Source organism: Sinocyclocheilus rhinocerous, unplaced genomic scaffold (assembly GCF_001515625.1).
Source record: "Sinocyclocheilus rhinocerous isolate Xijiao unplaced genomic scaffold, SAMN03320098_v1.1 scaffold975, whole genome shotgun sequence".
Classification (NCBI taxonomy): Eukaryota; Metazoa; Chordata; class Actinopteri; order Cypriniformes; family Cyprinidae; genus Sinocyclocheilus; species Sinocyclocheilus rhinocerous.
In genome coordinates this window covers 1949024-1974319 of record NW_015628726.1, presented here as the reverse complement: position 1 = coordinate 1974319, position 25296 = coordinate 1949024, and the positions used below count along the sequence as shown (strand labels likewise).

Genomic DNA, 25296 nt, shown 5'->3' with positions numbered 1-25296 from the left:
ATATGTTTTATAAATATATATTTTTAAATATGTATTTAAAAATGTATAAATATATATTTTCAGCTGCTGCGCACACTGAAAACAGTGTAACGTGAGTAACGAATCGAGTTCTCTTTCGCTTCTTCTTCTTGTGCTTAAAATCGCTTGAACGTGTAAATTGGCAAATTAATCTGCGAATCACATGCGTGCCGAACTGTGGGGCCTGGTCCGTACGTATCACGGATCAACTGCGATCCGTTATGACAGATCAGAACAATCATTAATTTACTAATTGAACATTTAATTTACATGAAATCGTCAAATTGCTACTCCATAGCAATCGCATACAACAAACGAAAATACAGTATAATTAGAACAATCGCTAACGCGCAATAAAAAACAGACAGTCATATCAATTCACATTTTTCCCAGAACGTTCTTACAACCTAGTAGCAACTCTTCCACGGCCCGATACTGGGTCACGACCCGGTGGTTGGGGACCTCTAAGCTAAATAGTACAGCAGATTTTGATGCGGCAGTAATTTGTCATGCCAATAAGTTCCTCTAGGGGGCACAAACACCCTGCCATCTTGGACCCTTGAGGGCCACACCATGATTTTGATAAAACACTGAAGACTGACCATTGACATTTGTGTGCAGACACAGAGTCCAGCTGCGTGACTGCGGTGACAAATCTGTAATGTTTATAGGAGCTTCTGATTGACAACGCTGAGAGGAGAGGCTGTTTTCCCCATCAATCTGCGATAAGGGCACAAAGTGATGCCTGCAGAGATGACGAGGAAGAAGCGGCTGACATTTCCTTTGCTGTTATTGGAATATCCAAAGCAATCTCCTCGTGAATAAGGAATCCCACCCGGGCACTGATAAATTGACGGGCACCACGCGGCAAATCAAAAACCATCACGAGTGTCTTCCCTGTGTGAACGCTGTTGTCGCTGAAGCATAAGCATGTTCGACAACCGTCCAAAGGCGATAAAAGCAAACCCAACAGTTGCATCCTCGATTTTTGTGATGAAATAAATTAGTAATTGCTTTTAAATGCGCTTTTAAGCATAAATGAGGCAGTTTACTGAACTGTTTGACAATACTTTCAAGATTGAAGCAGCAAACTTGAGGACAGAAACTGAGTGAAACAAATTCCTTCAGTCATGGTGGTTGAAATTATCAGCATGCTCTTCTGCTGAGTACCTTTCCCACCACGGGCGAGAAAGAACGCTGTGAGAGACACGGAGGCTGTGTGTATCTCACACTTGGCAGGTTAAAAGTGGGCGCTGATGCTCTGTTTGGTGAGGGAGCACTTTAGCCTGAGGGTGAGGGCCGTTTTTAATGCCCTGGGAGGTGAGAAATGGCTCTGCGCTAATGTAACATGAAGAACTTGATGTATCAATGTCCATGTTGTGAAGCAGCGAGTTGTCAAATAACCTGAGAGGAAGCAGCCTCCATAAACCAGAGCAGATTGCTTGTTTAATTTGAAGCAAATGAAAACAAGGATGTGAGGGATATCTGTACACATAATGATATGTTATGATTCACTTTAATATGTTGCGATGCATCATTATATCATAATTGGGCCACGACTGAAATTGCAGAAAACAATTTTTACCTGCTTCTTGATTAATTGAACTGCAAGATATGAATCACACATAAATAAAAATATCAATGTAAAGACCATACATAGACTTCTAATATTGTGAAATATTCTAATTTAAAGTAACTGCTTTCTGTTTTAGTATATTTTAAAGTATATTTTTACTGTGATTGCAAAGCGATTACTCCAGTCTTCAGTGTCACATGATCCTTCAGAAATGTTTATAATATGCTGATTTATTTGAAATAGATTTTTTTTGTAATAATTCAAATTTATTTACTGTGATTTTTGATCAATTTAATGCATTAAAATATAAAAGCAATTTATAAATATATATTTTATTTGCTCTGATAGAATTGAAATAAAATGTGACTATAATAATAGTCTTTATATAGCACATTTTCAAGCTCAAGGTCACTTTACAACAAAATTTACAACATCCAATTACGTAAAGGGTAAAATCTAATTTTAAAATGTAGTTTATATTAATATAAAAAATAGAGATATAATAAAGAGACCACTTTTCACAATCCAGTTTGCAAAAATATACCACAACGCTCATTTGCATTTAAAACATAAACAAATTTATCACTAGAAGTTTGCCGGAACACTATATTTCTGTTTATGAATGCACAATTGAGGGTTAAGCTAACAGACTAATCTACATTTAACAACACTGTTTTTCAAAACACTAAGCCATTTCGTGTCCATCCATCATGCAGCATTTATATGTGTAACAGTGACTGAAGGTCATTAGCATTAGCATGGTCGAACTGCCTCAGCACTACTTAAAACATCCTCAAACACTTACAGAGTCAGAGCACGCCTGGAAAAATCGACCGTGCTGCTTACAGGCCTCTCCGACCATCCTTCAGGCTGTGTGTAATTTTAACTCATTTACCTTATTTGTAAAACCACTCCTGTGATTGAAACGGCAGCCTGTGCCGTCACATCAAAAACTCCAGGAAGAGGTGAACACGTGAGTGAGGAGAACGTGAGTGAACACATTAGCAAGAAAAAAAAGACAGGGGTCGGGGTGCACCGTGCAGGGTAAGACAGGAAAAAAGTGTCCTCGGAGCTACAGCAAAGTCCTGAAAGCCCAGGTAAAGGACGTGAGTGGAGTGAGGCGAGTGCCTCATAATGGTGCATTAGCAGTGTGCACCTCGACGGGGGACATAAATGGAGGTTTTGTTCTTCTCTGATGAGTCTCAGATGGAAAAAAAGATGAGCGAAAGAGAGACAGGGAGAATCTGGCCTCTTGCTTCAGTTCTCACTTGTCTTGGACCAACTCACTGGACAGACTTAATAATTTAACACCCAACTGAGCTCTGCACTCCAAGAATCCTTTCTTGACTGTTCTGTTTGTAGTATTTTTAAGCTCTCTTTGAAAAAAAAATTAATAGGGAGTGTAGGGATTTCTAGTACATGAACGGACACGGATATGCCTCTATCAGCCATCATGAGGCTTCGAATTAATTCAATCAGGAGACAACAAAGCTATCTTTTGTATCAGGACTAAAAAAACCCTTTCACGACATATGGATACCTCGTGATCGCGAATGTATAGAACTAGTATATCCAGCAGGAAAAGGATGAGTAAATTAACTGATGCCCTCAGGCCCGCGAACACGAGATCTATACAGCGTGACTGTCGCATGACCCATTGAACATCTGCTTTCTGCCCTGACTGAAATCCCTTTTGTTACAACAAAGGAAACAGAACCTGGCATGGCGATTTTAACAGACAATCGTTTAAAACGTATAAGTAGTGAAAATGTATCCACTGTATGTGTTAAGCAGTATATATATATTTGATGTGTTTATCGAAACCATGATATCTCAATCTTGGCCTTATAACTTTTCTTTTAGTGATTACGATTACTGTGTATGCAAAATACCTGTTGTTTGAGCTCGAATGAGAGCTTGTCTTATTCGCCGAACATTGGTGTTAGTGAAAAGTTTATATTTTGTATCATTCTCTGGTGATAATACTGTTATCAGAAGATATTTAAAACTTGCAGAAATACTCTCCACAAACAGCATGCGATTCATGCATGATAAGGAACAGTATGGGGCGTGGCTAAGCCACCATCTGATTGGACAGCGACCTGTGGGCTGGACAAAAGTCAGCCTGCTTAAAAATTGGACACAAAGCCCTCTCGCGCTGTCTTACGCTCGGGCTCGCACTCTCACTCAAAAGAACTTTGGCTTTCACCTTGGTGAGCGCGACAAAGCGCCCATGCCGTACCATCGCACAAGCGAGACCATCTAAGAACTCAAACACTTCAGAGAAACACGATCTTCAAAGTCTTGCAAACTCAGGCTTTTAGCAGGACTGCTGAAGCTCTTCGTAACCCGGCAACCAACCAATCCAACGAGGGGTTTCCCAAAAGAACGTCATTCCGACGTCACCGCAACCGACCAATCAGCAACGGGGTTCCCTCAACAGACATCCAGGAAGCCTGCGTCAACGACGTCAACTCAGCTTTCAGCTGTCAACCAAGTAAAACGCAAGTACAAGCAAAATCTTCGATCTGCTGAACTGACGCTGGTGAATTTAGTTAAGCAGTAAAGATAAGGAAATTCTCTGCTTTGTAATTCTCTCAGGCGAATTTAACTCACTCGTGGAAACGAGTGTTAGAACCCCTCAAACTACATGCAACTCCGTTAACTCAGTCCTTCAATTTTCTGAGCTGTATATGTGTTTGTGTGTGTGTGTGTATGTGTTTTAGCTTAGTTTTGATGTAAATCTAGAATAGCAAATAAATTCATGTTTCATTTATAAATAATCAATTGTCTGGTGTCATATAATTTCAAGGTTAAAACTGTTGCCAAAAAGATCCTTGCTTGCTACCTAGCTCGTAGCGTACTATTAATAATTACCTCTAAGAGCTTACATAATTGTGTTAACCCATGGCCAGGTAAAACACATATTTGATTTGTTAAAATATACTGATGTCACGGCTCGCTGGACGATCCTTGATTTAAAGTGTAACATAACAGGTTTGAAATCGGTTTAATCAGGTGGACTTTGAATATTCAGATCCGAGTCCTATCAAAACCTGAATGAATTAATAATAATTAATTCCCTACAGTTAAAATTAAGTAATCAAAGTCATTACATTATGGTGGAGATAGAAAGCTGGCAAAAGATTTGACTGAAAAATTAATGATACCAAGATAATATTATGAATTTGGTCTATTTTTATCCGGAAAAATAGAGTAAAAGATAGAGAAACTGAATTTGTTGTTATTTGGTTATGTTATTTTAGCACAGCGTGTTGTTTGAATGTGAAACTCGAGTGTTATTTAGAATTGAACTGCAGAAAAACGTTTTAATTTGTCCAACGAGACAAAATAAGTCGCGTCAGAGCGCACAAGAAAGAAACGGGCGTTTTTCCCCGTTTACTTTCTGTAAAAGGGCCTTCAGAGTGTAATTTGTATAAGTGCGTGTTCCACTTCAAAATGCAACTCTGCTATTCATCTCCCCGGTTTGAGAACATCAGATTAGCTAGCTGATAGTCCTCTGCCATTTAATTCACTAAAAAAACTAGTGAACTCGAAATGCGGTGCTCACAGAGCGTCCGAACGCTATTATTACTTTTGGGAGAATTATGAAACCTTGATCAAGTGAAATCGTGGTTAAATCCACGCGTGTTTTATCTGTATAAATGTGTTCTGATATCCGCCGAAGATATCAATGACAGTGAATTAATTGCAGTAAAGCTGTACATTAATGTACCTCACTCTAACGAGGTGAGATGGTTTAGCGCTATAAGATAAGATAAGAATCTATAGTGCTTTTTGGTTGTGTAGTGCGAGATGCGCTGACATCTCCTGCGATGTACTTAAACTGTGTATAACCATCTACTGTGTGTAGCACAAGCTAGTTATTACAAAGTACATTGCCATAGTGACACCCGTGACCCGGAAGTTACGAGAAACCTTTTCCGGGGTAACTTTCAGTCCGCCAGCGCCATTTTTAAGCTGGTTGTAAACAGATAGCCAAGCCAAGCCAGTAGCATTGAAGGCTAGTGGTTAGCACGGAGCATTTTGTGGTCAAAGGCAAAGAGTTGTGCAGTGTTTGAAGTTGAAGTGACTCGATCAGTTACAGCTGATTTCTTCCGCTATTTCACACTGATCTCATCCTACCTCTCTCTCTCCTCTTCTCCTCTCATTGAGAAGGAACATTCCCAAACACGAACGTAATAACATTGTGTACACAATCATAGTTGAGTTTTAATCACGTTTATTGAAGGTTTTCCCTGGTTTAAAAGCTGTTGTTGTCTTTGTTTTAAAATTTTATTCTGGGCCTCAGCCCCATTACTTTAATGCTACGTTGTGATTAATTCAGCTATAACGGCCCTTATGATTTTATGGACATCAGTAAATATTATCAATTTGCTATACGTAAGGATTTGAAATTGTGAAGTACATTTAATAATTAATTACAGATTTGGAATTTACATTCCATTTCCTAAATTAATTACAGATTTGGAATTTACATTCCATTTCCTAAATTAATTACAGATTTGGAATTTACATTTCAATTCATAAATTAATTACAGATTTGAAATTTTAATTTCATGTCATAAATTAATTTCAGTTCCTGCGTCCACATGGCAACGGTGTTTACGGATGAAATTTAATTGTAGGCGCTATTATAATTAGAAGACAACAACATTAAACGTTTAATCTTTAAGGATAGCAAGTTACTAATACTGATTTTATAATTAATTACATATTTGGAATTTTAATTTCATTTAATAATTAATTACGGGTCCTGTTTTCATAGTGCCACAATATTGGCTGATCAGTCAGCTAAAATTCATGTTTCATTTATAGAAAATCATTGTTTGGTGTCATATAATTTCAAGGTTAAAACTTTGCCAAGATCAACGTTACCTCTCTTTTTAAGAGCTTACAAATTATCATAATTGTGTTAACCCGTGGCCAGGGGGAAAATACAGATACATAGTCAGTTTGTTAAAATATACTGAAATCACGGCTCGCTGGACGACCCTTGATTTAAAGTGTAACACAACAAATTTGAAATCGGTTTAATCAGGTGGACTTGGGATATTCAGATCCGAGTCCTCTCAAAACCGGAATGAATTAATAATAATTAATTCCCTACAATTACAAATGAATAAGTAATTTCATTACAGGAGAGAAGTAAATCGATGGCATAGGCGCATATTAAAGTTGTCAAATCTTTACGTTGCACTGAAGCTAGAAAGTGTGAATTAAGAAAATCACTGCTGATGTGGCCAAGAGCACAGAGAGTTTAAGGGGCAAGAAAACCATGCATTTCACCTCAGTTACAAGAACTGGTGACAGAAATATTTCAAACACAGACTCTTGGGCTACTGTATTAGAGAAGTATTCATGATCACATGACTTCAGGTGAAGGTATCCTTCTCTTAACCTCCTTGAAACAGCTTCAGTTATTTAGCCAACAGCTCTCACACACATCTGGTGTACATATTTGAACTAACTGTACATTAAATACTGCTATTTTCATATTAATTCAGAGGATCAATCTTTACAAAAAATATCTATATTATTTCATATCTAATATTATTATTAGAATATTTATATCTGGTTATACAATTTCAGCTTCAAGTTTAGGATATAATAACTTCAAAACTCTTCAAAATTCAACTCATATTTCACCAAAAAATAAAAATAAATAAAATAATAAAATACATATTTGTATATAGTATGTATATGGGTCAAAGACGAAAAAGGGTTTAAGCATAAAAACAATACTGCTTTAAATTGTTGTTTTTCCAAAAAATTAAAAATGAACAAGTTTTCTGTTTAATGTAATTGTTTTTTTGTTTTTGTTTTTCTGAGCAAAAAATAAATATCATACATTTTCTCCTGATTTACAGAAGACACCCACTAAAATGTCATTCAGTGTAACAATCTTGTCAGGCATATTTACAACAAAAATCAATTTATGACATATTAAAAAACTAATTTCTTTCACCCCAAATACTAATTAGTTATTTTACATTTTTTTAATTTGCCACTAGGTTTTGCCCATTTGTCAGTAAGAATTTTTTACTCATTTAAAACCCAATAAAATTGAATATGCTGACTTATTCTTTTATATATTTTAATATGTACAGGTCAGAATAAGCATGTTGTTTGAATTTTTACATAACTATATGTGTTACACTGAATGACAATGGAACATTATTTCAACCAAATTTTGACATTTTATTCTTCAAAAACTTATTTGAAACCTTAAATGTAGACACTTTACTTGCATTTAATGGGCTTTCTATGGACATAAAATCACTTTTGTAAATTTCTTTTGATGCGGATATCTTAACGTCTTTGACTCATATACATAGTATGTATATTTATATGTATATAGTGTGAGTGACATATTTATATGTATAAGTATATAGATGGTGTGAATTTAAATTGTATTATTTTTTATAAATATTCACATTTATTACACATCAATCATTATTTAACATGTTAATGTAATGTAAATAATTATTAAAAAAAAAAGTAAGATGTAAGATTAATTCCAAATAAATAAATACATAAAAATAAAAAACATTATTAGTTCCAAAATGTTCTTCACATAGACAGTATGTGGTATTATATGGTATTTTCATGAGGAAACTGAATCGTATAGTTTCCATAAGAATGAATGATGTTTGCATTGCTCTGTTGGAGATGGAGGTGTCAGTCACAATTCTATCTAGAACTGGAGGCTTAGACTTAAACATCGCTTCAGCACTGCCCTTGCACTGGTATTCCACTGCATCTTAAACACTACTGAATATGTGTGGGAGAAGCCCTGCATCTCATTCTCAAAGCAACATTTTCAACAGATGCGCTTCACTGGATTAGAAGCAACATGCAAAATGTGTCTAAGTCTATCAGTGTTCTTCAAGGTTGGAGTGGATGTTCACATTTGACGCTCTCTATGGCGAGTGTTTGTTTTGAAAAGCACTGTGCTATATTTACAGCGGCACAACTCTTAACGCTAAGCTGCTGCAGGAGTTGAAAGGCGACACAGCATTTTGCAGACTTCTCAGTAAACAAAGTGTCTCAGAAAGGACATGTATTATGGGAAGTCTGTCTCACAACGCCATACCCAACTTGGTGCGTCTTAAGCAGAGCCTCTGAGGAATAAACACTGGCTGGATAAACACACTGCCTCTCACCTCAGATTTCTCACAGGACAAAGAGGACACCAAGTGTGCAATTTTAAAAAGGTGAGGTAGATGGCTTTGGAGGAAAAAAAAATCCACAACATTTACAGAAATTATACAAAAAAAAGGCAACTGGGGCTGCCAGAACTTTACCATAAAATATGGCAGCAACATTTTAGGTTTTAAGTTGATTTATAAAAAACAACAACTTTCATTAACTGATAATATTAATACCAACCTAGTGAAGTATTGAAATGTGTTTTGTACCTTTTATACTGTAATATACTGACAACCACTATAAAACACAGGTGGTAAAGAGAATCAAAGTCAGGTTTTCTACAAGTTTTATGACGGTAAATGTACGTGTTTATGACCCTTTTAAGAAGAATTAAAGAAAATGTAAGGAATAAATTCAAGGGAACATTATGTTCTCTAAATATAAATGTCTAAAAGGTCTAATATCTGCTGATGGACTCAATAAAAACTAGCTTGATTCAAAAGGGAAAATAATTTTTCATACCCCACTGACAGATACTTGTTCTTGTTTTAAGCATGAACTAATGTGTAAGCTAAATGTTGTTCACTTTCTAAGAAAATACTTTATATGTATGTTCAATTTGCATTTCAAGTAAATACAGTATATCTTGATTTAAGGATTTGATTTAATGCATGTTATCATGCGACTCTTTTACCGGGTGTTTTGAAGGCAGATCAACGTTCACGACGAAAAAAATATGTGCAAATTGGAATGAAGCATTGATCAGTGAGCTCCTCACTATCTACGCTGAAGCTGAGATCGTTCGCCAGCTTAGTGGAACGGTACGCGTCACATTACACGTCACTCTGTAATGTCACATGTCTTTACGGGATCTTTATGGGATGTGTGTGAACGCACGCAAAGATTCCGGAAAATCACTGGCAGTGTGAATGACCAAAATCAAATGATCCCGGGACAAATTTACAATTTCCGAAATCTCAGTGCGAAAGATTCTATAGTTTAACAGTATTTCATATGATATTAAGTCATAAAAACTGCATATATAATAATTATAAAATCACAGAAAATTTGCTGTGGTAGTCAAATTTCTACATAACTTAATAATTATATTATTTATTTTATATTATTACTTTTTTCCAACATCTTTTTCGTTCACTGTTTGATCAAATGGCCTGTGGTGTGATAATATTTCATGTGATATGAGGTCATGTGTAATAATTATAAAACAATTAGCAAAAAGCAGTTTATAATAGGAGCATGTCACACCGCAGGACGAGTCGACATACAATAGCCACAGCAGCTACTGATAAAGCTTAATTTGTATTGAACCTGGAGTAGCTGGTGGTCAGAAAGAGGCCATGTATGGTTTACTGCTTAAGATTAGAGAAACCAAGGCAGACTGTAAGCACATACTGAATAGCAGTCTACCGCTTAAAGAAATGTATGAATATTTTCTCCGGTGTGCAGCATTAATAACCTTCTGCATACAAGGGTGATAAAATGAAATAAAGAGGGCGAGATAGAGAGAGATTGAGAAAAACGAAGAGAGTTGCACCGCACCGGGGGTTGCGGGCCAGTTAGCTGTCATTGATTTTACACTAAAATAAAACAGTCTATTTTAATGAAGACCAAGAGGGAAATGATACCCCATTACTGAGCGGCCTCATCCTGCTCAAATGACCACTGGCCCTTTATTGCTCAAATAGACTATAGAGAATGTAGTTTTAACTCTTATTAATGGGTGTAAGTACTGTTTGTACAGAAAGTGGTCCTGTAATGTCCCAGTGATGACAGAGATATTGATAACTTGATATGATTTCAATTTAAAGGATCTGGGAGATTCAAACATCTCTTTGATACCATGAGCAGATCTTCTGATGAAACCGTCCTTAGAGAGCAATCGATCTCTGCTCTTCATTCGTTAAGCCAGTGGCATCCATCTTATAGAATAAATCATGAATGGATACTAAGAAGAAGCCAAATCTAAATAATCGCTCATCTAAACGGATAGACAAAACATATTTAGCTTGAGTGGAAAAGATATAAACAACCTTCAGCCATTTATCTTCTAGCAAAGCTTTCTAGAAAATTTTAAAACAGATTAAACAGTCATACATGGGAGTCTTGCACTCAGAAAATAAGAATGTTCAATGAATAAATATTACGCATAAAATATAATATGAAGAATAAAACAGTACTGCTTAAAAAAATCAAAAATGTTTGGCTGTATTTTTATTTTTTTTACTAAAAATGACTATTGGTAATATTTTGTGACATCTAATAAATAAATAAATAATATTTTTATTTTGTAGAGTATTATAATTAAACAATATGGACAGATTGTAAATAAAATATGATAAAAATGATTGCACACGGTTGACTGAATGTTGAATTAGTTTTTTTCCCCCCAATTTGTTACGTGTTATATTGCTAACATGATGCTAGCAATGCCAAGGTCATGGGTTTGACTGAATGCATTTTAAGTCACTTTATATAAAATTGTGTGCCGAATCCATAAATGTAATCATAAATAGTTCTCAGCAGGCCCGGATTAAGAACACACAGGGCCCTGAGGCTATAGCGAACCCAAGGGCCTCCTTCATAGTAGCCTATCTTGATGCCACTTTCTACAACAGGAATAATTCAAGATCAAATTTCCAATGCACAGAAATACAATGTGTATGCACACTAAATATTCCAGGCTACAACACGTTAAAATAATAAATACACCAGATATTTGAAGTCAAAGCAAACAGGTTTCCAGAAACAGCAACAACTTTTGAGCATATACGGTTCACTTAAGCAGTTTAATTTAAATAATTTTATAATTAGAAAGTCTTCTTTCCTGGTGTTAGGGCAATTGGAATAAATAAATAATTTATTAATAAATAAAGGATGGAAACAAATAATAATACTTCAAAAGCATTTAACAATATTAATATTCCATTATATTGCAGGCTCTTAATTATTGAATTCATATTTTTCTGCAATTAAAGTTGATTAAATTCTCCTTTGTAGTTGCCCTAATGAAAAGCTATTGTAATTTTTGAATCCAGAGTTAACTGTATAGTATTAATAAACTTCTATTAAAGTGCCTTATTGCCTTTATTTTACCCAATATTTAAAGCTGCAGTCCTTAACTTTTGGCGCTCTAGCGGTTAATAAACAGAACTGCATGCATCTTGCGGAAGAACATTGTAGCCGGAGCTACTTCTCTCTGTTTATGTCTATGACGAATCACGCAGGTACTGGGCTACTCCGCAGTGGTACCTACACGAACCAGTCTAAATAGTCCGAATATAAACACTTATTATAGGTGTACCGTAGTGATTCAGGACAAGCCAAAAACACGGTTTGGAAAATGGATTCATTATTATATAAATTTTTTACATTTTGAACACAAAAAAAGTTACGGACTGCAGCTTAAATATAAGTAGCCTATAATAATTTCCGTGACATTAATCATAAATATCATTAATGCCATATTTCTACAGTGTCAGGAACTGCATGGTCATAAGTGTGGTGCTGTGGATTAAATCGCCTATTTACAGTTTACCTTGACACTTCCGTTTACATGGTCGGAGCTATAGTGCAGACACTGGCCAAGGATGAATCTTTCTAGTGCGCTTTTGTTGAGCGCCTATTGAGTGCTAATGTACACGAAAAAATCGAAATATTTTTTGGGCTTTAATAACAGCGCTTATAATATGTGGGGGCGTGGTGGGGTTCCGGCGATCGGCCCACCGGGAAAAGTTCGGGTGGTCCAGATGTCCAATCAATCTAGGTCTACTTTTCCTTTCCTCCACAGCCAATCACGGGCCCCCTCCATCCGCGGCCCTTATGTTAATCCAGCCCTGGTTCTCAGAGTGTTGAACTATAACTGAAAGGATCAGAATTTGCTTGTTATCTAAATTAAGAACTAGTTGAAACCTTTCATGAAGGTTCCCAGGAGGTTCCACTCCCAGGAGGTTAATCAGAATAGATCATAACTTGAAACTTTCTATTTAAAAAAATAATAATAATGGACTGAAGCTCTCCAAACCAGCCCAGATACAGATAACAAAGCCAAGAAAGATGGGTCCAAATTGATGCTCTTCAGATGGTTGCCTGCAGCTTCTTTCGGCAGTTATTGGAGAATTAATGAGCACCAAAAGATCCTACTGTCTCAGTCAAACGGGGAAAAAAAAGAAGAAAAAAAAAAGAACTGTGACTGTAAAGCCCAAACTCGATCTGTCTTCTTGGCTCCTTTACATGAGTGATTTTAGTAAACTAATAATAAAAAACAGCTGTAAACAGTCATGACAAATTCACATTGTCTTTGCTTTCGACTAACCCCCTCGCTGTTTCCACAAAGCACAGTTTTCCCCCCCACAGTGAAGAAGAGAGTCCACAGTGAAGAAGAGAGTCCACAGTGAAGAAGAGAGTCCACAGTGAAGAAGAGAGTCCACAGTGAAGAAGAGAGTCGGGTCTGCTGTAGCAGTGTCTCAAAGAGAAGCTTGACGGTGAATAATGCAGCAGAACTGTGGGAAAAATGTACCGCTGAAGAGAATCAGTAGCGAGCCTTAAAAGCCGACAGATGCACTATAGAAAGATTAAACAGCAATACTTACAGTTTAAAGTTTCATACAGGATCGTTTGGGAAGATTTAACTGAGTGAAATTACGTCACGTTGACAGAAAACTGCTTTGCGCCGATTTTAAACAAACAGTTTGAGAGCTTTTGTGTATGTATTCATTGATATAGATATGATTTTTACAACCAAGTAATGATGAGGAAAAAGTATAGCCTATTGTCAACCTAAAAAGGCAACGCTAATTTGGGCAATGTGACATTTTTCTGAGACAAACAAAATATTAAGTGAGAATTAATGTAGCAACACCAGTTTCATTGAAGCAGAAGTTTGGTGCTTTTAACTTTTATTTTGAATCTCACATCTGACATTAAATGGGCTCGATGACTCAAAATCAACTGAAACATCTTTGCCCATCAGCAGCCGGCTCTCTCAGCTGAGACCTGCCACCACAGCTCACTTTCTCACAGCGGAGGACGAGAAGGAACAGGAATTGGAGCAGGAGAGGGAGAAAACTATTTCTGTTGGCTAATTTGTGCCGCTCTGCTCCACAGATATCTGGCAGCTCAACTGAATACTTAGGAGGACTACAGGGTCTTTAATTATGGATTGAAATTAGGATAGAGACGACAAATCTAGAAGATGAGAGAAAGAATGTGTGATAAAGTAAAACATACACATCCACTGACCATCAATGGACGTGATTTTTTTACACTACCATTTAAAAGCTTAACTTTACAATATTACTGTTTTAACTGTATTTTTGATCAATAAATGCAGCCTTGGTGAGAATAAGAGACTCAAAACCATTGAAAAAATCTTACTGACACTATTGAACAATAGTGTACATCACGTGACTACCAATACAATTCTCTGAGAAGTTGTAAATGGAATGATTAAAAAAAGAAAGTTTTTGTTTACGGTTAAGAAATTGTAATACATAAATGACCCAAAAAAGAATGAATACTCTTTATTATCCTCTCGTTGTCTCATAAAATAAATATTGGGACCACAGTTGTCTGTATGTGTGCTAGACTTTGAACACATCATCAAAATGGCTCTAGTGGGCTATAAACACAGAGTCCAAATGGTGCTAGAGCTATAGTGCTTTCAGTTCCCAAAGACAAACAGATGTTCTGCTCTGGGCAAACAAACAGCAAACACTAGTTTGTTTCGGCCTTGAAAAAGCAGCACTCTTATCTCAGGAAGAGACAAAGGCCTGGGCAACCAGAGGGGATGTTGGGACGGAGCCAGGACTGAGGAGCATCGGATATGGGTCTAAAGAGCCCAAGAACATGAGCAGTATTGGACTCAGAGGACCAAAGATGACAGAGGACAAGTCCAGCACAGTTGCAGAGCTGAAATAATGACACTTACTTTACAAGACCTCAAATCTCTATAGTAATGGCTGAAAGAGATAGTTCATCCAAAACTTTGTCAGCATTTACTCACCCTCACGTCAATATTCTATCTTCAACAACAGGACAACACATAGTGAGTAGACACACACGAGGCAATGACATCACTGACATCACAATGTGTCTTGAGGTGCATACATTTTAAGAATTGAAACTAAACTACAAAAATGTTAACTAGTTTAACTATAGATACATGGGATATTATAGAACATGAAATGCTCACAGATTGCCTGCATTAAACATGAAAATTTCACTAAAACCTTAAAAAAAAAAACAATCTTTCACTGTGAACAGCAATACAAATCCTAAACCTTAATATAAATAAAGGGTTTTATCATGGCAGAGACTGTTGTGTTTGAGGAACAGCTCTGGTTATTGGAATTTTTCCCTTATTCAACATGATGTGCACATCTATCTCCTAATCTGAGACCTGCTGCCATCCTCACTCTCAAGAATGGTGTGTTATCTGGCTGCCTGCAAACGTAGACCTGAGCTTCACGGATACATAAGACACAGACTGGGATTTGGAGGAACTGGGATGTCAAAGCATTTTTTCTATTCTTCTTCTAGCATTTCACTCGTCTACCTGACAAAGTCATGAGCAGGAAGCATTCTTTTTCCATTGATTCATTTGAAGGACGTAGAGCTCTTGGCGAACAGATCCTCTATCTATCCCCCAAAGCAACCATTTGTGGTTTCTAAGTTAATTTTTAATTCAAAAACATTGTTTGAACTACCAGGTCACAGAGAAAATAGAATTATATTGGAAAAAGTTGACGTGCAGACGCAGACTAGCACCTGTCAACTCTGTCTGAAGCCAACGTGATGATGAAATTTCATCAGAAGGTGGTGGAGAGGTGAGCTGGACTCGCTCACCTTGGTTTTACAGAGCAAAGAAGCTGAAGTGATGAAATATTCTATTCACATATTTATTTGAAGTAATTCAATCTCCCACCCAAGTACCATCTTGACACTCATCTGGAGAGTACTCTACACTCATGTAACTCCAGTTTTGAAAAACAATCACACTCGAAGCCTAAGTGGCTGAAATCCAAACCAGAATCAATGCTAAAATAGCTATTATATTAATGCTCTCAGCAGCGTGACGTCCATGCAGGATTTCAGTGTTAGAAGTGCAATAATGACCAACAAATCATTCAAAGCTGGGATTAATGTGTTTTGTATGTCTTGCATGTTTTACATGCACACCAACAGGATGTAAATAAATTTATGGGCTTTTATCACGCAACACAATAGACATTGCAGCTACAACAACACAGCAATGCACATCATGGCATTACACAGCCCCGCAGGACCAGGGCTGCTAAATATGCACATCTGCTTAAGTGCTAAAGGATGATCTCTCTTTCCCTGGTACAGAGAGGAAATACGCTATCAAAGACATACAGCATAATCAATAGCCACTTTGCATGACGGCGGAAAGTAGAAGCCCGGGACTCTAATGAGGTCTTTAAATCAAGAATGCATCCACTTTTGCTAGTTCATCATAAAGAGAAAGTGAGAAAGATTATTTTCAAAAAATGAGTGACATGCTCACTTGTTCTGATGCACACTGACAATGAATTCTTGCCAGCGTCAACGTGACAAGCCTCAGCTTCACTGTTGACTGCTTTTCAGCTTGTTTTCAACATTACACAGCATGTTTTTCAGACTAATTGTCTCTCTCCTGCACTGCACATGCCACCAAGCGAACGCTGTCCTGGCAGACACTATTTGTCATGCGTGCAGAATACAACAAACCTTTCTCTCTCTTGCTCCCTCTCTATTTTTCATCACTTTTTGTCATGTTAAGTAGATTTCAGTCAGTCAAACGATTGATATATGCAGCTTCTTTTTTTCTGAAGTTGTAACTACTTATGTTCTAGATTTTGAATGTATTTCTTAAAACGTACATTACTATACACCAATGTTCAGTAAGACTTTTTTTTTTTAAGAAATTGATACTTTTATTCAGCAAGGACACATTAAATTGATCAAAAGTAAAAGTAAAGACATTTATAATGTTACAAAAGATTTCTATTCAAATAAATGCTGTTCTTAAACATTCTATTCTTCAAAGTTTAACTATCTATTTATCGATAGATAGATAGATAGATAGATAGACATCACTTGTACTGTATATATAATCACTGTATATATGGTGACATTTCCACATGTTCTACTAGCTGATTTATTAAAAACCCACATTACCAAACGTGACGAGAATTGTCTATGGCTATGAAACATGTAAGCATATGTGATGGTGTACTAACACAAACATACAAAGTCAACAATCATTACTTACCTTCTGTGAACACAAAACTAGCTTTAGTTTACAGGTAATCAGTTCTGAGCGTAAACAGGCCATGAGAAAGCGGCTCCATCTGTATGCATGAGGCACTAAAGCCGCCGCGGGTGCTACGGGAATGCTTAGCATGCTGAGACAGCAACAACCCGAACTCCGCAAGCAGACTTTTCCCATGAAAACCAGCCTCAAGGTCCTAAGAACACACCCCTAAAATCACACTTTCATCCTTTAAGGACAAACACCAGCTTCAGCCAAAAACATCTTTAGGAAAATAACTTTGCCATCGTGTGATAAGATAAAGGTTTTAATGTTTTGATTTTATCTTTAGAACATCCCCTACCGCTCTATGTGATAAGGAGAAACAGGAAGTCCTTGAGCGAATCCTGCATCCAAATATTACCCTGAATTTCTGCAAGCATCCTGCTCTCTCCATCTCAGTCATGCTCTCTATTTCAGGCTGAACTCTATATTAATTCCCACAAGGCCCAGCTTGGATAAGCAAAAGGATATATTCTGCATGTGTATGCATGCGAGTGTCTGAAGATATTTGCCTCTGCATACAGCTTTCCCATTAGGCCTGGCCTGAGAGTCAATTCATGTGTCCGTTTCTTCTCTTACAGTCAGCAGACACACATAGCTCACCTTAGACCTGAAAAGAAGTTGGAATTAATGGCAGACAAAATCCCTTTTCTATTTTATGCACTTTCTCAAGACACATTCCTGTCAGTTGTCAGTAACACGCTAATTACTCTGGTGCTCTGGTGAAAATACAAGGCCTGTCTATCAGGAAGAATAGCTGTCACTCAATGCTCATGTCTCAGAGACTCCTCCGTATCTGGATGGCTTTCATAAAGCGGAGGTATTGTATGAATCACAGAGCCTATTCATGAAGTATAATAGGGCCATCAGAGAAGAAGAGGTAGAAAACCGAATGAGCTCATGCATGTCCGCCCTAGCAGTAATGTCCATGCTGAAGCCCATCCAGTAATGTGATATGGAGGGTGACCTCCACCATGAAGCGGCGGGGAAGCCAAGTCACACAAGAGGACAATGATGAAGCGGCTATCAAACACCCACTCATGACCCTCTAGGTCATAACTAGATACAGATCAAATGGGCGGGGGTGCGAGAAATTGGTCATAAATAGAGAAGCCATGTGTATGTCTTACTGCGGTTTTCTGGTCAAGTCAATAACATCAACCTTAGGCGTACAACAACGTAAGGTTGTGATTGCCTTGTTGTAATAATACAATTTCGTTTTATTGCGGCGAGGTTAACATGAGGGTCAGGGGCAGGGAGTTAGGAGAAATTTATGAGCTTCCTGTTCTCCCGTATGACTGGTGCAGAATTAATCAATACTCATTATATTCGCTTCTACTCAAAGGCTGGGCAGAATAACAGCATTTTAAAATATGCCATATTTGGAGATTGCTTTTGATATCTCAGTTGGTCAGTCCACTCTCGTCCGCTTCAAGGTCATCTGCATCTGTTTTGTTAACATTCTGTAAGCCAAGCGTGTGAATCACAAAGGGATGTAGAGTAGGATGTAGAGTCTAGAGTAGGAGGAGAGCTGAAATTGGTCGACGCTAAATAAACAAGCGTTCCTCCAGCTGTAACACCACATGCATCAACAGACTCAACAAGCGCCTGTGATCAGTAGTAGCAAAGTGACATCCAATAAACTAGTACAGCAAACCTACAATTGCCCAAAGACTCCATCCGGAGACAATTTTAGTTAGGTATCACGCTCTGCACACAAGCACTGCACAGATTTTGGCTCAAAGAGGCAATGACAGCATGAGAGATTAATTCAGCATGGCATTGTGGCAGTGCGTATGTAAGGACTGACCCTCATACTGTAGCTGATGATGGGTGTTTGCCAAGGCATAGACCACTGGCAAAATATGGCATGCCTGTCAGGGGTCCCGTCTGAACAATAAATTATGCAAATCCCTCTGATGATGGCCTCAGATGAAACATTAACCTATTTTCAATATACCAAGCAAGGATATTCGATATGGTGAAAATGTTTCATACAGAGATACATACCTATCGGTAGCATATATTGGCTATTTTACAATGACTTTAAACATAAATCACTGGAACTGATGTGCTGAATAATGTGAGGCTGTGTTTGCAATGATGCAATACTTTTGCAATGTTCCAAGACATTCATTCACTATGAATAATATTTCAGTTGGCACCCATATAGTTCCAAATAAAAAGAATATATTTATACCTCTCAGTTGTATATTATTTTATTTATTTTGGACTGGATTGTCCAAAAAAAAAAAAAAATCACTTAAATGATTATTTAAAAAATGCTGACTCATTCAAAAACAAAACAAGTGACTTATGAGCCACTGAACTGTTCACTTAAATGACCCTTGTTCATTCAAGAAAAATAACTGCAACAATAATGCATATATAGTGTGCTATGTATATAAATATCCATTGCAATTCATTCAATATATATGGTTCAGTATCTCCTACCTCCCTGTGGGCCTCTTTTGCTTTCAAAAAGAGGTTTTACAGCATTTTTTTTTTACACTTAAAATACTGTAACCCATGTATCTGCATTCACTTATGTCACTATAAACAAAAACAAAAAACAAACAAACTAAAATACTAAAATCTAAAACAGCATTTGAACTGATACTTGGAGCCAAATATGGGCATTTTACACCCAAAGCAGTCATCATCAAATATGTAAACATTCTGACAGCTTCTAAGACTTAGCCTGCCTAATTAACATTTCTGGAAAGGCAGACATCCACATGAAAGGACATAACCTTAGTGTTTTTTTAACCCAAAAGAGGGTTAATTTTACAATTTGGTTTGAGTTTGTAACTTTGTTTACTGAGACCGTAGCAGATAAGCTAGCGTATGACAATTGGTTAGACGCAAGGCAGAGAGTACAGATAGACTCATATCGGGACAGCCAGATAAGAGAGCAATATACGACGGAAATTAATATTCATTACATACCAACAGGAAAAGGTGTGTGTGTGTGTGGAGTTATAATCAAAGCCTTCAGAGCTGCCGATATTTCAATATGCTCTGGAAGTGCAAAAATCAAACAGCTCTGACCTGATTTCTCTAGCATCTTCAAGCCTGTGAACGGGTTTGAAATTCAGGATGGAAAATACTTCCCCATTCAAACAACCTTGGTGTGACTAGCAGAGGCCCACAGGGAAGTAATGGCTGTAGGTAGCAGAGAGTCTGGAATGACTGGCCTCTATTCCACATCCATCTGATACCACTGATCTATTCTGATGCAGTCCACACGGCCAGCATGTCTTTCCATCTCAGCAGGCTGTGTGAGAAGAAGCCCACGGTACTGCACAGTAACTAGAAGTCCCACGTGAAGTGAATCTAATGCACGGACATAAGTAACCCTGAACCGACGTACCTCTGTCGGCACTCTAATCTTCAAAGGCCTCCTGAACTTGCGCGAGCAAATGGTCGTCGGCGCCGGACATCCTTCACTGGGCTTTTCGCACATAGAAACTCTAGTCCCTGCTAACCTACTTCCTGGAAAGGGAAATTTGTGTGACAGGGAGAAGAATCTTGAGAGGTCACATTGATTACACAGAGCCCCACTGAAACGCTTATGCCGGAATGCTGACTTAGTCCAACATATGGCTGTGATAGGAACTGACTAATCTAAAATGACTAAAAAGGCAACTGTCGTTTATATTTTTTTGCACACAGCAAATTCAATTTGAGAACTTTGTCTGTTTCTCCATATTTCATAATCAAGGGTTTTATAATGAATAGACTTCATAATCAAAATACATCCCTTTAGATGGGATCTAAAAAATGGCCCTGGCGCAGAATAACGGAAACCAACAACTGTGCTGACAATGTGCATTCAAGACTGAAATCAGGGAGAGGATAAACTATGAAAACTTGAAAAAAATGTGCCCAATCATCAGTTAGAATGTTTTGAATCATATTTGCATTATATATATATATATATATATATATATTACATTATATCCAAAAAAGTCGCTAGGTTTGTCAGTATGAATATTCTATGGAAAAAAGCCGCTAAAAGGGTGTGAAAGTTGCTAAATCTAGTGCTAAAGTCGCGCTCGTGTGTGTGAGACGCGGGAGCTGATGGCAGGGGGCGGTGGATATTTGTGGCGGTCAATGTGGATATTGTGGATGAGTTCTTCTGTGTCATCATGTTCTATTAGTTCTACAGCTTCAGTTTCGTAATTTTCACGCTTAGTAACACATACAGCTGTTCCCTCAACACAGTGCAACAGTGAAAAGGGACCCCTTTCAAACAGTGTCGCGTTCCGAACGTTGTTTAAGCGACATACACCGGTATTGCGGTATTTTAAAAATTCATATCATAACAAAAATAAACACCGGTATTCGGTATGAACCGGTATACCGCCCAGCACTATATAAATACATCATAAATATAAATACATTGATTTATTGATGATGAATATTTTATGAACTTACATAATTAAAAAAAAAGAAAGCATTTTTTCAAGATAATCAAAAATCTGAAAAATAAAGTTACACAACGTAATGTAGTTTGTGTGCTCTGATGCGCACCGTCAACGTGTTACATTTGGCGTTTGTCAGTCACAAATTGACCTAGTCACCATATCAGCATTTCTAACAAGCCATATAAAAAACAGAAGCTTCCTCCCTTTGGACCGGAACTGATTTGTGCTAAGATGATGTAAGCCACGTTTGGTATGGGCTATATGAAAAGGAGGGTCAGCTGAGGTCATATTCATGACAGGTTCATGTGTCGAAGGTTAGGGGCCAGTCACCTTTGCTTCCTCTCATTGGGCCTCTTGGGAAAATTCTTGGATGTGTACACTTGGCTGTCCCTACCATCTATGGTCTTGCTTCTCTCTCAGCTGGGTCAACAATTTGAGGAACATGACATGGCAAACCACTGACACATCGACGATTGGCCAAAATATCAATGAATTATCTATATTTGACGAACTAAAGCCTCTATTTTAAGTGAGGCTAGTGCTTTTTTTTTTATGTAAAATGCTGCCTAAGACACAAAAAGCACCCACTCTATCACAATCTAACTTTTATTTGAACAATTCTGCTGAGAAGGCTTGTTTTTGGAAAGCACTTCAATCACTGTTTAAGAACAGCAGAAAGAATGTATCTCTACAGGACAGTGACAAGAGTTTGTAAGCTAGTTGTCCAGTAAAAATTGAAGGAATGAACAGCCGTTTCAGCAGAAACAGAAGCCGCAGATATTTGACAGGGAAGGTCTTGTTGACCGCGTCTTTGACTGTGAAGCCATGCGGCCTCAATAACCCAAATCACACTGTTAGGTCATCTGAAGTCCAGCCAGACACTCAGTGATGAGAGTTAAATTTAGATCCCAGCTCTGACAGGGAAAAGGGCTCACTTAATAGGCCAAACAATAAAGCCTCAGGCATGGGAAACAGTTCTCAATTTTGGATGCCAATGAATTTTATCAGTAGTCAACAAATGCCCCATTAATTCATATTAAATTCAGTGTAACCAAGGAAGTACATATATCACAAGTAGATTGTGTGAGAAACTAAACTAATGCTAAAGTGCATAAATTAATAGTATGTAAGACCAAGACTGAAGCAGCGAAAATCAATCAATCAATCAATCTTGAAACACAAATGCACCACGAAAAAAAAAAAAACCCTGGAGATTCAACTTTTATTTATTGTTACTAATTAGGGTTGCAACAATTCTCTTACTTTCTTGATGCCATATTCTATGAATATTTCGATCTATCGTTCTATCTATCTATCTATCTATCTATCATATGTGAGCATATAGATAGATAGATTCCAAACTAGGGATTTGACAAATACTTATGCTTAATTACAGTGAGAGCAGTTAACTGAATATATCCACTTTGAATCTGTAAAAAAGGAACGAGAAAATCTATTCACAGTATCATAAATTAAGTAGTAATTAGGAACAAGAAAATATGTCTTGGGCTTAGGGATAAATATTAGTGCTTAGAATTGTCACTTCACTTCAAGTTGTATGTGTTTTTCAGGTGGGAAATTATAGCCACATGCTTTGAAAGTAGGAAAAGCCGCTCTGTTAGCCTTCTCTTCATTTTCTTCCTGAAAGCATACAAAGATCGACAGGGTTCCAGTTAAATGAATCTAATAAACATTTTCATTAACTTGTTTCTACTGTGGGCTCCATTTTGGACTATAGCAATAACAAAAATATAAGCTGCGGCAAAGCAGAAAAATAGAGCTCATCCACAGAAAAAGCAAAGTTTAAGGAAGAAACGAAAAGCCCTACGGAGAGCAGTTGACAACAGACAGGCTTTTGTTCTCTGATGGTTCCTATATCTCTGGATTAACAGTGTCTATCTGGGTAAAAAAAGCACCTTATGTTCGTTCTCAGTGTTTGCTCACTCCTGACCTTAATGTCAGTGTGTGAGTGAGTGAGTGAGAGAGAGAGAGAGAGATATGGTCTCCATTAATGCTTGGCCAAATCTATACCGCCGCACCTGTCAGGCAGACGTGTCCGTGTGGGATGAGTGTTCTAATCTGGCTGCAGCTACTTCAGGAGGATTTCTGACACCCGTGTTTGACGCAGCTGGTGAGGCGATTAGGCCGGTCAGTGGAGTTTATTGGCTACGTAGGGCTACGAAGTATACATGTCTACCTCGCATTAAAATTCTACAAAGCGGTTTTATGCGATTACAACAGCACCCTGAGTCAGGAACAAATCAAATCACTTAAATGATATTTCTGAATTTCCCACAGCAGGTTTTTTTTATTTTTATGTAATGACTAAAATAAAACCACTGATCATCTCAGATTATATGCAGTAGAGATTGGGTAGAGGATTTCCCCCAATCCCCCCCCAGTTATAGTGTGACGACAAATTGGCACCCTCTTCAGAAAAAACACATCTGAAGAAGTCATGCATTCATTAGAGAGACATGCGTACGCAAACACTGGCTCCCAGGGTGTTTTCACATGTTCAAAAGGCACCATGTCCCACGCATAAATGATGTTTAGAGAACACATCTCACCTAGTCTTCACCACGCTCATGCAATGAATAATGAGACCAGCGCCATTTAAAGGCAAAGACCTGAAATGCTAAGCCAAGCAAAAGCTTGAGTCACTGTCATAAATGATGTTACAAATACACTGAATACATCACCAGTGCTGCAAGCAACCATTCTTCAGCAACTTAATGTGCAAAGCACGCTTTTGGAGAGAATCAACTAATAATAATTCATGCGATTAAGCGAAGAGGAGAGGAAGATTAGATTAATTTAATAAAAAACTCCTCAGCAGACTCCTCATCAGATGATCTCGACCCCACTCATCTGAATATTCCCTTTATCTTCTTTCAAAGGTTAAGCACCAGCCCACTGGGCCAACAAGAAGCTGTTGCTTGCAGAGCAGCTTGGCGCTAAATTCATGGCCTGGTCCAGCCTAGCATGCATGGCATGTATAATCCGGAAAAGGCGATGTTGGCTAAACATTGGCAATTACATAAAGTCTGATGTGGTGCCCGCTGCCCAGAGAGAGGATCAGTGTGCGCACATGGCCACCAGTGCCCACCTTGACTGTGCCAGGATGCCGACCAGCTCCACGACGCAACAGCAGCAATCCGTCCCCATGCCTCAAAGTTTATAAAAAAGCAAACTTAGTCAGCTGTAGGGCTGTCAATTAAAACAGAAGTTTATTTTTAAAAATGTTTTTTGAAAAAATTTAAATTAGAATTAAATAAAATGAAAATAAATAAAATCAACATTTAAAAAATCTAAAACAATTAAAGCAATTAAAAATTGCTAAACAGATTTTTTAAAACAATTTTTTAAAACTTTTTATTAGACCTTTATTTTTATTTTTTTAACTATTCATTCATTCAATATTCATAATCTAATTAATTCGATTAACAAAATATTTTAATCGACTGGACATTACATACAGTTTATCGTCTTGGTGCGTCTAACCAATAAGGTAAAAGTCTGTGCAAATCAGTTTATGACCACAGGAGTAGCAAGGGAAAAAAACAAACACAATACTATAATCACCTTTCTCTAACAAGACACTAAAGCCCCAGAGTCCGCTTAAATTGACAGTTCTCTATGGCTAGCAATTCCCATGATGCCCCAAAATCCAATCACTGTATGATTATTGTAGAAAGCAATTTCAGTGCCACCTAAAATCTGGACAATCACCTCACGCCCTGCCTCCTGATAGAAAACCTTGA

General features: G+C 37.5%; 1 protein-coding gene across 2 annotated transcripts in view; it reads right to left on the bottom strand.

Annotated features, from left to right (window-relative positions):
* LOC107738414 (tetraspanin-9-like) overlaps window positions 1-25296 on the bottom strand; it is a 124003-nt gene that overhangs the window by 23418 nt on the left and 75289 nt on the right. The gene's annotated exons all lie outside the window — the stretch shown is intronic.